The sequence below is a fragment of the Ahaetulla prasina genome, chromosome 4, assembly GCF_028640845.1.
Source record: "Ahaetulla prasina isolate Xishuangbanna chromosome 4, ASM2864084v1, whole genome shotgun sequence".
Lineage (NCBI taxonomy): Eukaryota > Metazoa > Chordata > Lepidosauria > Squamata > Colubridae > Ahaetulla > Ahaetulla prasina.
Genome location: NC_080542.1, coordinates 107,318,117 through 107,331,788, shown reverse-complemented (window position 1 = coordinate 107,331,788; position 13,672 = coordinate 107,318,117). Strand labels below are relative to the sequence as shown.

Here is a 13,672-nt window from a genome sequence, read left to right as displayed (position 1 = left end):
TATAATCTTTTATTTAACTGTTGCTAATTTTAACACTTTTAATGCTTTTATGTTTATGCTTTATCCTATGTAAGTCTCCCAGAGCCACTCTGAATAGTGAGAAAAGGAAATATAGCTTTAATAAATAAATGAAACTTTTAACTGACATATTGGCCTGTCTCCTAAAATCAAATACTATATTTTTAGGTCTATAAGACACTCTGAAGTATAAGATGCGCCTAGCTTTGGGGGAGGAAAACAAAGGGGGAAAATCTGCCTCCCAGCAATTTACCTCCTTGCAACAAACAGCAAACATGCTAGTCTGCCTGGTTTAGCACAAGCAGCTGATTGGCAGTTGGATTGGCCTCCTGGAGTACTGCCTATCACCTGTTCTAGACTTCAGGGATCTCCGCCGTCACTGCCCATCACTACCACCATCTATCACAACCTCTGCATGCCCCATTTTTGGCCTCCGCATGTCCTGTTTTTAGTCTCCGTGTACCCCATTTTTTGCCTCTTCGCATCCCATTTTTGGCCCATTCCAGACAGCAGGCATCATTGCTGCCTATCCTCGCCACCTGGAATGGGCGAAAAACTGGATGCATGGAGGCTGAGAATGGGGTGTGTGGAAGCGGCAATAGGCGGCAGCAGCGATGGGCGGCAATGGCAGCAATCCCCACAGCCAGGAACAGCTGATAGGTACTATTCTGGGAGGCAGATCCAACCATCAATCAGCTGCTTGTGCTAAATCAGGCTGTGCTGAAGCTGACCAGGGTGTTTGCTGTTTGCTGCAAGGAGGTAAATTGCTGAGAGGCAGAGGCCAAAGATTGGGGGCTGGCAGGTGGGTGGGGCTCCAGCAACATTCACTGTATAAGACACACAGACATTTCCATCCTTTTTTTTGGGGGGAGTGCATCTTATACACCAAAAAATATGATACCCTTCTCAGGTACCATATTAAACATTTGATAAACTTGACATTTGGGGAAACTGTCCTTTCCAAAAAAAGAAATTTCAAAACTGTTTTAATTATTGAGATATATATGGAAGAATTCTGAAATAGAATGGACAAAATAATATATTGGATGTTATATCATTTCACACACACACCTAAAAAAAGTGATTCAAAGAATTACTCAGCTTTCTGAAATATCTAGCCAACTTCATTTTAAGAACACGGAATAAAATTCATTTCACCAATTAAAATAATTAGAATCAATCTTCTTTGAACACAGGAAAGACCCTTCTGGAATAAGCTGTTGTGAAATTCCATGGATGGGAAAAAAATACCGTGAGATACATGAAACTCTCACAATATCTAAGGGCCAGATGGACTGTACAATGAAAACACTTGAAACAAAGTAGAGATATAACTTATTTAAAGGAAGAAAGAAGTTGTATAATCTTCTTCATTCGAACAAAAGTATTCTGAAAGATTGTGGTTATCTGTGAAAGGAAGGGAAAGGAGCATAAACAAAAGCAGAGAAGAGATAGAAGATGAGTCATAGGTAGATTATCTCATAAATGGCACTCAGCCCAGGTAGCTAGAAGTCAATAAACAATTGGTTAAATTACTGAGAGGCTGTATCACACTTTGTACCTCTGGAACATTTCTTTGTAGGAAAAGCTCTCCCATACTTTCTACCACTTGAGTCTTGCTAACGTAGCTCAATGTTTTATCATAATAAATCTCACACCCCAACTCTTCACAATTGGCACTTTTCAAGAGTACCACCTATCAGTGACCCTCAAATTTCTGCACTCCCATTCCCATCATCTATGTAATAATCACACTGCAACTCCTGGATATTCTCCCTGTATCTACCATGGCTAAGCCAGCTGGCTCTGTCTTCACTTTTACTGTGTTAATTAAATTCCAGCCAAATGAGCTTCAGCAGAATTAATTCAGAAACTGTATTTTATCGGCCAAATTCCTTTTGATTTTATTCTGGAAAGATTTTATTCCAGATGGCAATCTAAAAGACATTGTTGTAGCAAATTAATGGACTTATCTGGGGATCTTGCATCCTCTCTAAATGTTACGCCACCCAGTATTTTATTCAAAACTGTACTAATAAATTGCCAGCCATTTATTTCTCCAATCCTAACAATTTCAGGCTCCCTTCAAAGGCAAATCACTTAATTGTTATTTCTTCATTTTTACAATAGATGTTTAAGAGTTGAATTTGCCATTGCTGACAATTCTGTGAGCTGAATATTGTTTTAAGAGTAAGTGAGACTGATGGTGGATTTGAATTTGGATATGAATCCAAATTTGAATTTGGATCCTGGAATTGGTACAAGATAGTTACAGAGAGATTATTTGCATGCTGGAAACCTAGGAGGAATCCACTAAGATCTAGAAAGTGAAAGAACCTCATCTAAACCTGGAAGTAGTAAATGATGATTCTGTTTCTACTTGTGAAGTCCATATGTTGCATAATCAAGTGAATATTATTGCTATGCAAGAACAAAGCAATGCAGGTATAGGGAGGAATTAGCATTTTGCCTATAAATGGTCATTATCTTCAGTTTACCCTTGACATTATAAAGGGTACAGTTATGACAGACATGTGCTCACAAGCTTGGGTGGCTCTGACAAAGTTCCCTACCATCTTCTCACTTTCATAGTCTTTATGGCTCTTGTTTATTTGTAAGTTTATTTATAAGTAAGTTGTTTTAAAAAATAAACAATGCAACAAAAATTATTGTGCTCCAAATGGAATGGCAAACTGGATTTGGAACTGTCCTACACATGAAGTGGGTAATACCAGAGCAAAGTCTACAGTATTTGGTCCAAATATCACATATACCTAATCTGCTGCTGTATTGTTATAACTTGTCTAATGTAACCCAGTAGCTGAGTGCAAACTAGGAAATCCTCAGTTTTGCAGCAATGTAAACTATTCCCTTGTGCTTGAAATGTCTGCTGTCTTCCATACTTAGCAAAAGACAGCTGGAATGAAGACTGAATCCATGCAGGTGGAATTGATAAAATCTTTGCACTATTCATTTCTCAATGTCTGCAGTCATCCAATGTAATTTTGCATTAAGCTGTGGAATGTTCTTCCTACCAAAGTCACTTTGCACCCACCTTTTCAATATTGTTTAATTTTATTTTCACATTTCCTTAATCCAGCACAATCATAGCAAATATGCAATTAATGGATAGGTTAATGTTTAATTTGTACTTTAAAAATGTGTACAATCTATTTAAGTGTGAAATTATCAATGTTCCCAATACAATTCATTAAATCTAGGTTGAATTCAAAAGATTTTTCTAAAAGATTCTTTTACTCTACAGCAAGCAATGAGGAATCTATCCAGGAATAATTCAAGACCTGAGATATGATTGTCATGTAAAGACTAGAGAGTTAGTGAAATAAAATACAATATAGTGGTTAAGTTGGTCAGGGTCCATAAAAAACTAGGTTCTAGCCTTGCGTTAGTTTGGAAGCTCAGGTAACATTAGGCTAATCAGTCCAACCTATTTTTTTGACAAAGGAAAAAATGGTAATATCAGGGTTCCAAATAATACTTCCAAATAAGTGTTAAACTGCTTTTAACTATCAGGATAAACATACGTTTATATACTTTTCATATCTTTCTCTGCAATAAATACAATCATATTGTGAAGATACTAGCCTTTTGCTCCATTCTTAGTTATAGAGTAACACTCTGTTTTCATGAAAAGAACCCTGTATGTAGCCATTTTACATACTAGCTTATCTGAAAGTGATTTTGATTTTTGTTGAACTGGGTGGTATAGCCAAGCACAGATGAAGTTTTTGAAAACAGGTCCAATCATCCAAACCTTAGAGAGTTCTTGCACCTTTGATACTTAATGATATAAAATGGGTCTTGAATGACTGAGCAAAAATACCCAGATCATACTATGTACAGTAGTGCTCTAAACAACTAACCTTCTACTCCTAGACAATGTACTGTAATATTATTAAACTAACAGGTATTTGGACACTCATCACTTCTCCCTTTTTTTTTTTTTCACTAAAACCAGGAAAGTAAATTAGGTCAATATATAACAACTACTCATGGACACTGAGTTGCAAAGTAAAATTTTGTCAGTCATTTCTCAGCCTAAAAGAGACAACGTGGCATTGTGATGGAGCTCTTGGATTGTGACTGAAAAATTCTTGCTCTAGAGCACCTTCCCATTCTATCTCTGCTACAGCTGTATGAGATAGGATGGACTGGGCAGAGGAGCCACCCTGAATTCACTATCTCAGCTGAGGATGAGTGTGAACCTGGATCACATTTACAGCATAGCCCTTTCTAATTCTAACTTTCCCTACCGTAACACATTTTAATATTAATCTTCAATATTTCTGTTTGAACACTATTTGGGCTCTTGAAAATGGTCAACAGTCAAATTTCTTTTAACATTTGAGCTATTTTAATGTTAAGCACTCTTTAGAATAGAATAGAATAGAATAGAATTTTTTATTGGCCAAGTGTGATTGGACACACAAGGAATTTGTCTTGGTGCATATGCTCTCAGTGTATATAAAAGAAAAGATACGTTCATCAAGGTTTACAACACAATTACATTTAGAACTCCGCTCTCCATTTTACAAGAAGGATCATAACTGTGCTGGATTCCAAAGTATCAAGAGTCTGGACAAGCATCCTAAAGACATTGAATTCCACTCACTGGACTATTTCATGCTGCAGTCAAAGCACGGCCTGGTTCAAGTAACACCGTAATGCGGGTGGTTTGCAAATAACAGTTTATAACTCATTTTATTCTATGAACACAGCCAACTAATTATGGTTCATCAAGCCTTAGCTCAGTGTGTTGAATAACACAGCCCTTGGCTACATGAGTCTGACCACTGAATACAGGCAGGTTTACTTCTGTAAGCACAAAAGTCAGGAAGAAGCCAAAACAGGCTGACATGGAAGAAAATGTACATGGATTCCTGCTTTCTTTCTTTCTTTCTTTTTTCTAATTTTTTTTCAAAAGGATACGATGTTCTACATCTGGCAATGTCAGAAAAGAGTTTTGCTCATAAATCATAGCCAAAATGTACTCCTATCAAACCACCACTACCGCCTTGGGACCCGTCATATGTTTCACTCTTCCAGGATTGAAGATCAAAGGACTGTTCTTTATGTCTAAGACACCTAGGAGAAGCAGCAGCCCCTTCATCTACGCAGAGGATGTCCTGGATCCAAAGACAATCCTTTTAGAAGCCTCCTCTCCACCCTGTCATCAGTTTTGTTGCCGAAAACAATCCTTGCAAGTGAAATTCCAAGAAAGTAATTGCCTTTGTTTTGGAGAATGGCCATAACAATAATAAGAGTGATTTGGTGCAACATGAAAAGGGAAAAACACTTTTATTATTTCATATATTATTATCTGCAGAGAGATAAAAAGCTAAACTAAGTGACTCAGCCTCAGGTGTTAGGTGAGGAGGAGGAGGAAGAGGAAGAGCAGGAGGAGGAGGAGGAGGGAGAGGAGGAGAAAAATGCATGCTGTTAAATATATGCAACCTATCCGATCAATATTTTAATCAACTTTTATAAAAGCCATTTCTGTTCTGCTCTCTATTTTGATTTTAAAAAAACTTTGTCCTTTGTTAGTCACTGGATGAATTAGTGTAAAAATATCTTCTTTTCTCCCTCCTTTAAAAGTAGCCTATCATTAGCTAGATAAGTTAATAATTATGCATATGATATCCACAATATGCTAAATGATAAATCAAAATACTGCATTATGATTTAGTCTGATGAACGGATCTCATTGGAGGACCCTATTAATTTAAGCAAAATCTAAAAAGTTATTTATTCACAAACTGGTTGATTCTTCGTGATAACTCTTTCTAAGCAGCAATAGAATTTGTAAATTCTAGTCAACACACAAAAGCAAAGACAACGCAGGGAGATAGGTCAAAAGAAGGAGGTAATGATCAATTTTTCACCATGGCTCCCCAAGAAGTCATATCTAAAACATGCTGTTTGTAAATAAGAGGTAGAGGATAACATGCTTTTGGATTTTAGATAGCCAAAAAATAGGAGTATGCAGGTGTGTTGGTCTAATTTGAATAAATGATCAGAGTTGGAAAATTGATTTATTTATGCCCAAATCAGATTATTGAAATGAATCAATAATGAACAATGAACAATGAATTCAACCCGATCTTTGAAAGAGGTTTTTGCATGAAAGCCATCTCAATTGTCTAAAACAGCTCAAAAGGATCTCTTTGATTCTGGATAAGAGCTTCAATTTATTTCATTACCTCATTTCAGAAAGTTAGTTTGATTTAGAGATTCAATTAAATGTTATTCAAAATGAAATCAAAACTTTGCACAATCTTCCCAGAGAAGAAAAGCAAAATAAGGATTCCATCTATAGTTGAAGTAGGTATTGGGGCAGTGAATGCCTCCTTTGGTTTCAGTGACCAGCATCAAGAGATCCATGAACCTTATGCCATCGATTCTATGATCCATTAAATCATCTCTTAGTGGGATTGACAAAAATCTTTCCTTTGTGTCTCCTGTCAGTGAGAGATGTATGGAGAAGAAACGTGGTCTGTCTCTTCTTCCCTCACTCTACTTTTCTAGGAAATAAATCTCTTTATAATGGGAAGTGTTGCCAGATGATAAACTGTATCCCTTCATGAGTTGACTCCATGGTGGAGCCACCCAGATGTTTACTGCCCTGGACTAGCTGCTGGCTGCTATGCCTCATTCAGTGTGTGTGGGGGGGGACAGGAAGAGAGAAAATAGCAATGGACTTGTATACCGCTTCACAGTTCTTTAAAGCCCTCTCTAAGTGGTTTACAGAGTCAGCATATTGCCCCCAATAATCTGGCTCCTCATTTTAACCAACTCAGAAGGATGGAAGGTTGAGTCAATCTTGAGCCGGTGAGACTTGAACTGCCGAATTGCAGGCAACCACCAGTCAGCAGAAGTACCCTGCAGTACTGCATTCTAACCACTGCACCACCACATTTCTTTGGTACCAGTTCCTAATACTACAGAATGTTCTGTTGCCCCAGTAAAACTATCTTTCCCAATGGATTAGGCCCTTGTTGATTGGAGCTGGCTTGTCATACTTGTTCATCAGGCTTAAGGAAGTCATGGTGAAACATATCAAAAACTATACCTTATTCACTCTACTGCTGTGCCTGCTCTGTTAGGGCTACTTAGTCAGTTTTATCTGGAGGAGAGGGGTGATTAAAATATCCCCTCCTCTCCCTTTCCTGATACTTTCTGTTTCTGATTCATACCACATAGTTCTGTTGCCATTCTTCCAAGAAGAATGCAAGAGAAGTAGAAGAAAAGCTCTTGAGGACATCCCCTCTCTTCCACTGCCAAAAAGTGACTGGCCTTGAACAGTCAGTTACTGTGGACTGTGGACTAGAGTGATGCTCACAATAGCCTTAGGTGACCAATAGGAACATGGAGCCTTTGTCTCTAACCTAATCTTGGTAAAATGTGCAGCACATGAGTGTCAGCACAACTTTAAGCTATAAATGCTACTTCAGAAGTAGAGCAAGAAAACACGATCAATGCTCAAAGCTTTTAAATCTTTGAGAAACTGTGTAGAGGTGGTTCTAAAGAGGAGAGGAAGGAGCCGTAGTTCTTTGCTGGATCTAGCAAATACTTCTTTTTGACATTAAAAATGATAGCGCTTATCCTATTCACGAAAGAATACAAATTTAAGTTTATTTTACCTATCTGGATGAACCTTTTCAAGATCCAATTATTATATACAGAAAGGATCTTTCCATATCTGCTATGCAGGATATTGCCAAGAAAAGGAACTCTAAATCACCATCATAATTCAAGCTAAATATACACTGAACATTTATGTATCTATATGTAAGATTCATGCTTTTCACCTTCATTCTTCCACCTCTTCTTTGGTGTCTTCTCTGGAATAAAATGCATCTGTCCTCTTAAGAAGCCTATTTGCTACTCAAGTGCTTCATCGTGTAACCATAATAATTTAAATGTTGAGGAAGTGAATCCTCCTAATGTCTCTAGCAAGTATGTAGCAATATACGAAAATTTAACTGGAAACTTTGCATATTTTCTTTGTTAGGCATGTCAGCAGTTCTCAGTCAAATGCAATGAATTTCTGGAAACTGACAATCACTTCCAGTCCAAAATAGACATTTGTTCATGGGAATAAAAATCCTAGATGGTCATTAATGCAAATAGCAGTCTGACAAAAGGGGCACTCTGGTTTTGGTTTAAATTGAGCCCCTGGCTTCTAAAGGTGTGTGTGTGTGTGTGTGTGTGTGTGTGTGTGTGTGTGTGTGTGTGTGTGTGAGAGAGAGAGAGAGAGAGAGAGAGAGAGAGAGAGAGAGAGAGAGAGAGAGAGAGAGAGAGAGAAATAAAGACAGATGGAGGGAGAGGGAGAGAGAAGGAGTCAGAGAGTTAGAGGAGCGGGGGAAATAGCAATAGCAATAGATTTATATACCGCTTCACAGTGCTTTATAGCCTCTCTAAGTGGTTTACAAAGTCAGCATATTGCCCCCAACAATCTCAGTCCTTATTTTACCAATCTTAGAGGGATGGGAGGTTTGGGCCAGTGAGACTCAAAATGCTAAACTGCTGGCAGTTGGCAATCAGCAGAATTAATCTCTAATACTGCATTCTAAGCACTGCACCACCACAGCAATCCCACTGATGGCAAGAGAGTCAAGTAATTTGCCATTTCTCAAGGAAAGGAAAGCAGAACTTGCTGTTCAACCTGCCCATAGCAAACTCAGCCTTTGACTGATTGTTCTTGCTCCACTTCAAAAATAGTGTCTTCAGGTTCTTGCAGCAAAAGCCATGTGTTCTGCTCCATCGGAAATGCATCCTAGCAAGTAAAGGCTGGGCATAGGAGTCTAATCTGATCCTTTTGGCCTTTATAGCTGCTGTGGGCACATTTGGTTCTTGGTAATTGATTCACATAGTTACTTGCCTTTTGGCAGCAGGGATGCCAAAGTTCTTCCTATAGGCCCCAAATCTATCCCTTGGAGGACAGGGAAGCTTTTAATAGACTATCTGACATGTCTGTTAACTTAAAACTTAAAGCACCTACGATGGGGTACAAGAGAAGGTGTCAATCCTGATGGCTGAAGCCATCTTGGAGCTTCAGTGCTGCCACACTGGAGCAAGGGATAGGGAGAGGGGATTAGAGATAGCTGGGGTTGTGAAGTCAAAATAAATAAAATACTTTCTCTTGGGAACTAAGGACATTCTCACACCTGGCCGGAGGAAGGAGGAGTGATGTCACCAGACAAGTGGACACTGCCTTGATTGGCCCATGTGACTGATTTGTTTGGGGCTTAGGAAAAAACTTTTACTTTTAATTACCGTATTTTTCAGAGTATAAGACACACCTTTTCCCCAAAAAGAAGAGGGTGAAAATCTGGGTGCATCTTATACTTCGAATGTAGCCCCGCCCAGCTTCTAAAACTGGGGTTTCAGAGGCTGAAAAAAGCATTAGAAACGGAGCTTCAGAAAAAAAGCCCCAGATGGAGCTTAGAAAAAAAGCGCCAAACAGAGCTTCAGAGGCTTTTTTCTGAAGCTCTGTTTCAGAGGCTTTCAGAGGCAGCAAAAAAAAAGAAGAAAAAAAAGAAAAAAGCAAGGCACAGAGGAAGGCACAAGGAACCTGTTGCTAAAATTCACCTCTGGGAATAGCTGATTGGGAATATTCCGGGAGGCCAATCCACCTGCCAATCAGCTTTTTTCTTATTTTTCTTCCCAAAAACTAAGGTGTGTCTTATACTCCGTTGCATCTTATACTCCAGAAAATACAGTAGGTGAAAACCAAGGGGCCCTTCAGAGTTGGTTTTCATCAGATATGTGCCAATATGATATTTCCAATAAAGCTATCCTTTGAGGAATTCATCTGCTTCAGAGTTCTTGCTTGCAATGGATCTATTACTTGGAACCCTGTATTCTGGGGCTGGAATCCCATAATGTTGCCCACTGCTTTAACCCAGGAGTGCCATCTGTTTGTCATCGCCATATGGTCATAATCTTCCTTCTGCTTTTTTTGTCAAGACAGAGTATGGTTAGAAATGTGGTCACTAGTATTTCTTTTAAAGTCAGCATACTTTTTTGCCAAGTCCTTTGGTGGCTTATAAACCTTTGCTGTTGCTATCAAGAACAGTCCTAGATTGAAGAATTTCAAAGATGGGATTGTAAAACAGTTATTGTAGAATTCATATCAGCAAGCTTTGAATCCATGTATTTGGGAGACAACTGAGACCAAGGGCTTTTTTTCCTTACAAGTTAAGATATCATTGGGGAAAGATGACCTATATTTTCTCACCAGACTTCATAGCTAGCAATGTAAACTTTAAGTATCTGATAATATTTTTAACAATGTTAAATTCCCTGGCCATTTAATCAGATTATTCATCATCCTTTTAAAAAATACTATTCCTTTACATATTAAGAGAAGGAGAAAGGAATCTGTCCTCCAGACTGAAATAAACATAGATTTGACAAAAAATTATATCTCCTAAAGCAGGAAATTTATACCTGTGGCTACTGAGAAATGTCCCACGGAGTCTCATTCAGCAATCCTGTATGTATTTTCTTGGAATCAGCTAAATGATGCTCAGAGTAGGTGGCTGTGGAAGTGCAGGTTTAATCCATTAATATATCACATGTCTCATTGTTACATTTTCTATGACAAGCAAATGCTGTTACTTTTCTAAAATACTAATTATAATGTAGGTTGGATTAAAATATGGTCATATTCTCACAGATGCTAAAGAGTTTAAAATAGTTATTCTTAAAACTGATTTAAGTCCCACTTTAATTAACAAAATTAATGAAGACAAAGTATGGATCTATCCCAATAAACAAAAATAAGACACATCACAATATGGAAAGTAAGCTAAATGAGAAGACTGGGGCTAACATTTTTACATTTGCCTAGATTTGGAAGCTACAGCATCATCAGGAACATCTGTGCCATAAGCTAGACTGGGAGGTTGAAAAACCCTCCATAAAAAAGGCTGTGGCAGATCTTTTAAAAAAATCCTGCCAAGAAAACAATATGAAAATGTCCATGAAGTCATCAGGAATCAAGCTCAGGTTGAAGGAGATTTTACCTTAGCCTATAAATATTAAGGAAAACATAAAATTGTACTGGGCCCCATGAAAAATCCTCCACGTTCCCTCATTTATTTTTTTCCATGGATACTTTTTCTTGTGCTGGGAAAAGGATTTTATTGTTTTTGTCCCAAAATCAAAGCAAGTTTCCCCCCCCCCTCCTTTCTTATCCTAACTGTTTTAAAAAGGGGAGAGGAAAAAATCTGTCATTACCCCCATTTCCAGATTCCTGTTTGAAATTCGTGATTCAAGCCCGAGGACATTTAATAGCTGGCTGGATTAAATATAGCAGACTCCAGCCTCCACTCTCTTTGAAAAGACAGGTCTCGGGGTTGTGCCTAAATTCACAGGATGAAAACTGATCTACGATACATGTTTTAAGTTTAGATCTTGGGGGGGGGGTGGCGCGGGGAGGAAAAGCCGCTCTGCTCTGGATCTGGTTTATATTGGTGTAAAGCCCTTGAAGTTGAAAGGTGCTTCAGGAAGCTCATGAAGAAGAAGAAAAGAAAAAAGGGGGAGGTGGTATGTTTGCTGGGGGAGAGATGCACCAGAGCAGCATAGCTGAAATATTTCATTAACTTGCATTAACACATGGCTCAACATCTCCCCTCCCCTCAAAAAGGAATGGGGGGGTGCAGAAGGAACCCAACATACCTGCCTATAGCCAGCTTTCCTCCCCCCCCCGCCACAATAGTTAACCCTTTCTGGATTCAGCTACATTGTATGCCCCAAGATTCTGCTGGCTCATTGAAGGATACAAAATACATGGCACGACTTTTTTAAAAATTTGAAGTGAAAGAAAAGTGATTTCCCTTTAGAAAAATATTTTGAGGTGCCCCCTTCTTTATTTCATTTGTATAACAACACTGAGAGAAATGGTCAGATTGAGAAAGAGTTGGGTGTGAGCCTATCCCAGTGTTTAGATTTGCATCACATTAAACTACAGAGCCAACTTGATGTAGTGGTTAAAGGCATCAGCTAGAAACAGAGAGACCCTGGCTGTGAATACAGATGGGTGACCATGGACTAATCATTCTCTCATAAGAAGGAAGAATCACAAACCACTTCAGAAAAACCTTGCCAAGAAAACTCCACAGATTGATCCAGGCAGTTTCTGAAAAGCTAACATGGTTGAACAAAGAAAGAAACTCCCTTCCCACACACACTATGATTTACTAAGCTCACCCAATTTAGAGATGGCATCTAGCTCAGCCCATACTTTGACTACATGGGCTGAATTCAACCAATAGGCTAAGGTAAAATTGTGGTCAAAATGTGGTTCAATTCCAACATAACCAATGAGATTTTCTGCCTAAAGGAGAATGTTAGGTTGAAAATTCTAGAATTTTGGAATCCTCCAAATATATTTGACATTATCTCTCATAGCAGACTGACAAACCAGTATTTAATTATGCTGGCTTGTGATATGGGCACTGAAATTTAATGAAACTGGAAGGCAAGCTGAGCCAAAATAATCTGATTCAAAATGTGTAAATATTTAAAAACCATTGTTTAAAAGTTAGATCTTTGAAATTTTGCAAAATTGGATAATAACAAATATAGAATACTTTTTTAAAACTTAAAATTGCCTATCACTTATCTAAATGCTTGCATTTTTCTCGCAAAAATAGAATGGCAACTGAGGAAAGTGGAAGCAGTGGGGAGGGATATCTCTCTTGTGGTAGGTGGGATTAGTAGCAGTTTTAATCCAACACATCTGGACAGCACCAACTTTGGGAGGGCTCCTTAGTTTCTATTTTATCCCCCCTCACCAAAAAGTTGTTCACATCTGTTGCCATGATCAAAGGACAATAGAAAAAAACCTATTTTTAAAAGGAAAAATGTGAAATACATGCTTGTTCAGAAAGCAATGCTTCTGAATGAACCCTTAATTACATTGGCATGGGTATGCAGAAATCTGACAGCAAGTATGCCTATATAAACTGGATTCATACAACTCTGTGAGCTATGGTCTACATCAGGGGTGTCCAAACTTGGTCCCTTTAAGACTTTTGGACTTCAACTCCCAGAGTTCCTCAGCCAGCTTTAAAGGGACCAAGTTTGGACACCCCTGGTCTACATAATCATTTTTACAGACTAAACCAAGACTGGTTGAATTCACTCAACATCCAAATCATAAACAAGCAAACTATATTTTGGTTTAGATTAATATCTACATTAAGTTATAGTGCTATGACACTTTAAAGGTTACTGATACATTTGTATTAAAACAGAATGGGGATTTAAGAAAAATGCTGTAATCAGTGGAACTGTTGTATTTCCATTGATGCACTGGATGACAATTGTGTTCCTTGAGTTTACCATTATTAACCATGAAAAAATATGTGATGCAAAACCAGAAATTATGCTGCAAATCTTTCAGATACCACAAGGTTCTTGAATATCCTTATGATATCCATATTTAAGTTGGGGGGACTAAAAAAGGAATCATTTTTCTTTCCTGGACAAGATACATAGAAATGATTGCTCCTGCTATAGCCAATTCTAGAATGAAATTGTATCAAGGCATTTTGAAAATCTGGGTACTTTTAATAGCTCTTATCCAAAAACTTGGTTGCATAATATGAAAGTGAAATACTGC

General features: G+C 38.1%; 1 protein-coding gene across 2 annotated transcripts in view; it reads right to left on the bottom strand.

Annotated features, from left to right (window-relative positions):
- TWIST1 (twist family bHLH transcription factor 1) overlaps positions 1–13,672 on the bottom strand; it is a 121,156-nt gene that overhangs the window by 80,138 nt on the left and 27,346 nt on the right. For both annotated transcript variants that reach the window (XR_009154901.1, XR_009154902.1), the window contains exon 2: positions 10,492–10,583. The gene's annotated coding sequence lies outside the window, so the exon portion shown is untranslated. The remainder of the gene's footprint in view (positions 1–10,491; positions 10,584–13,672) is intronic.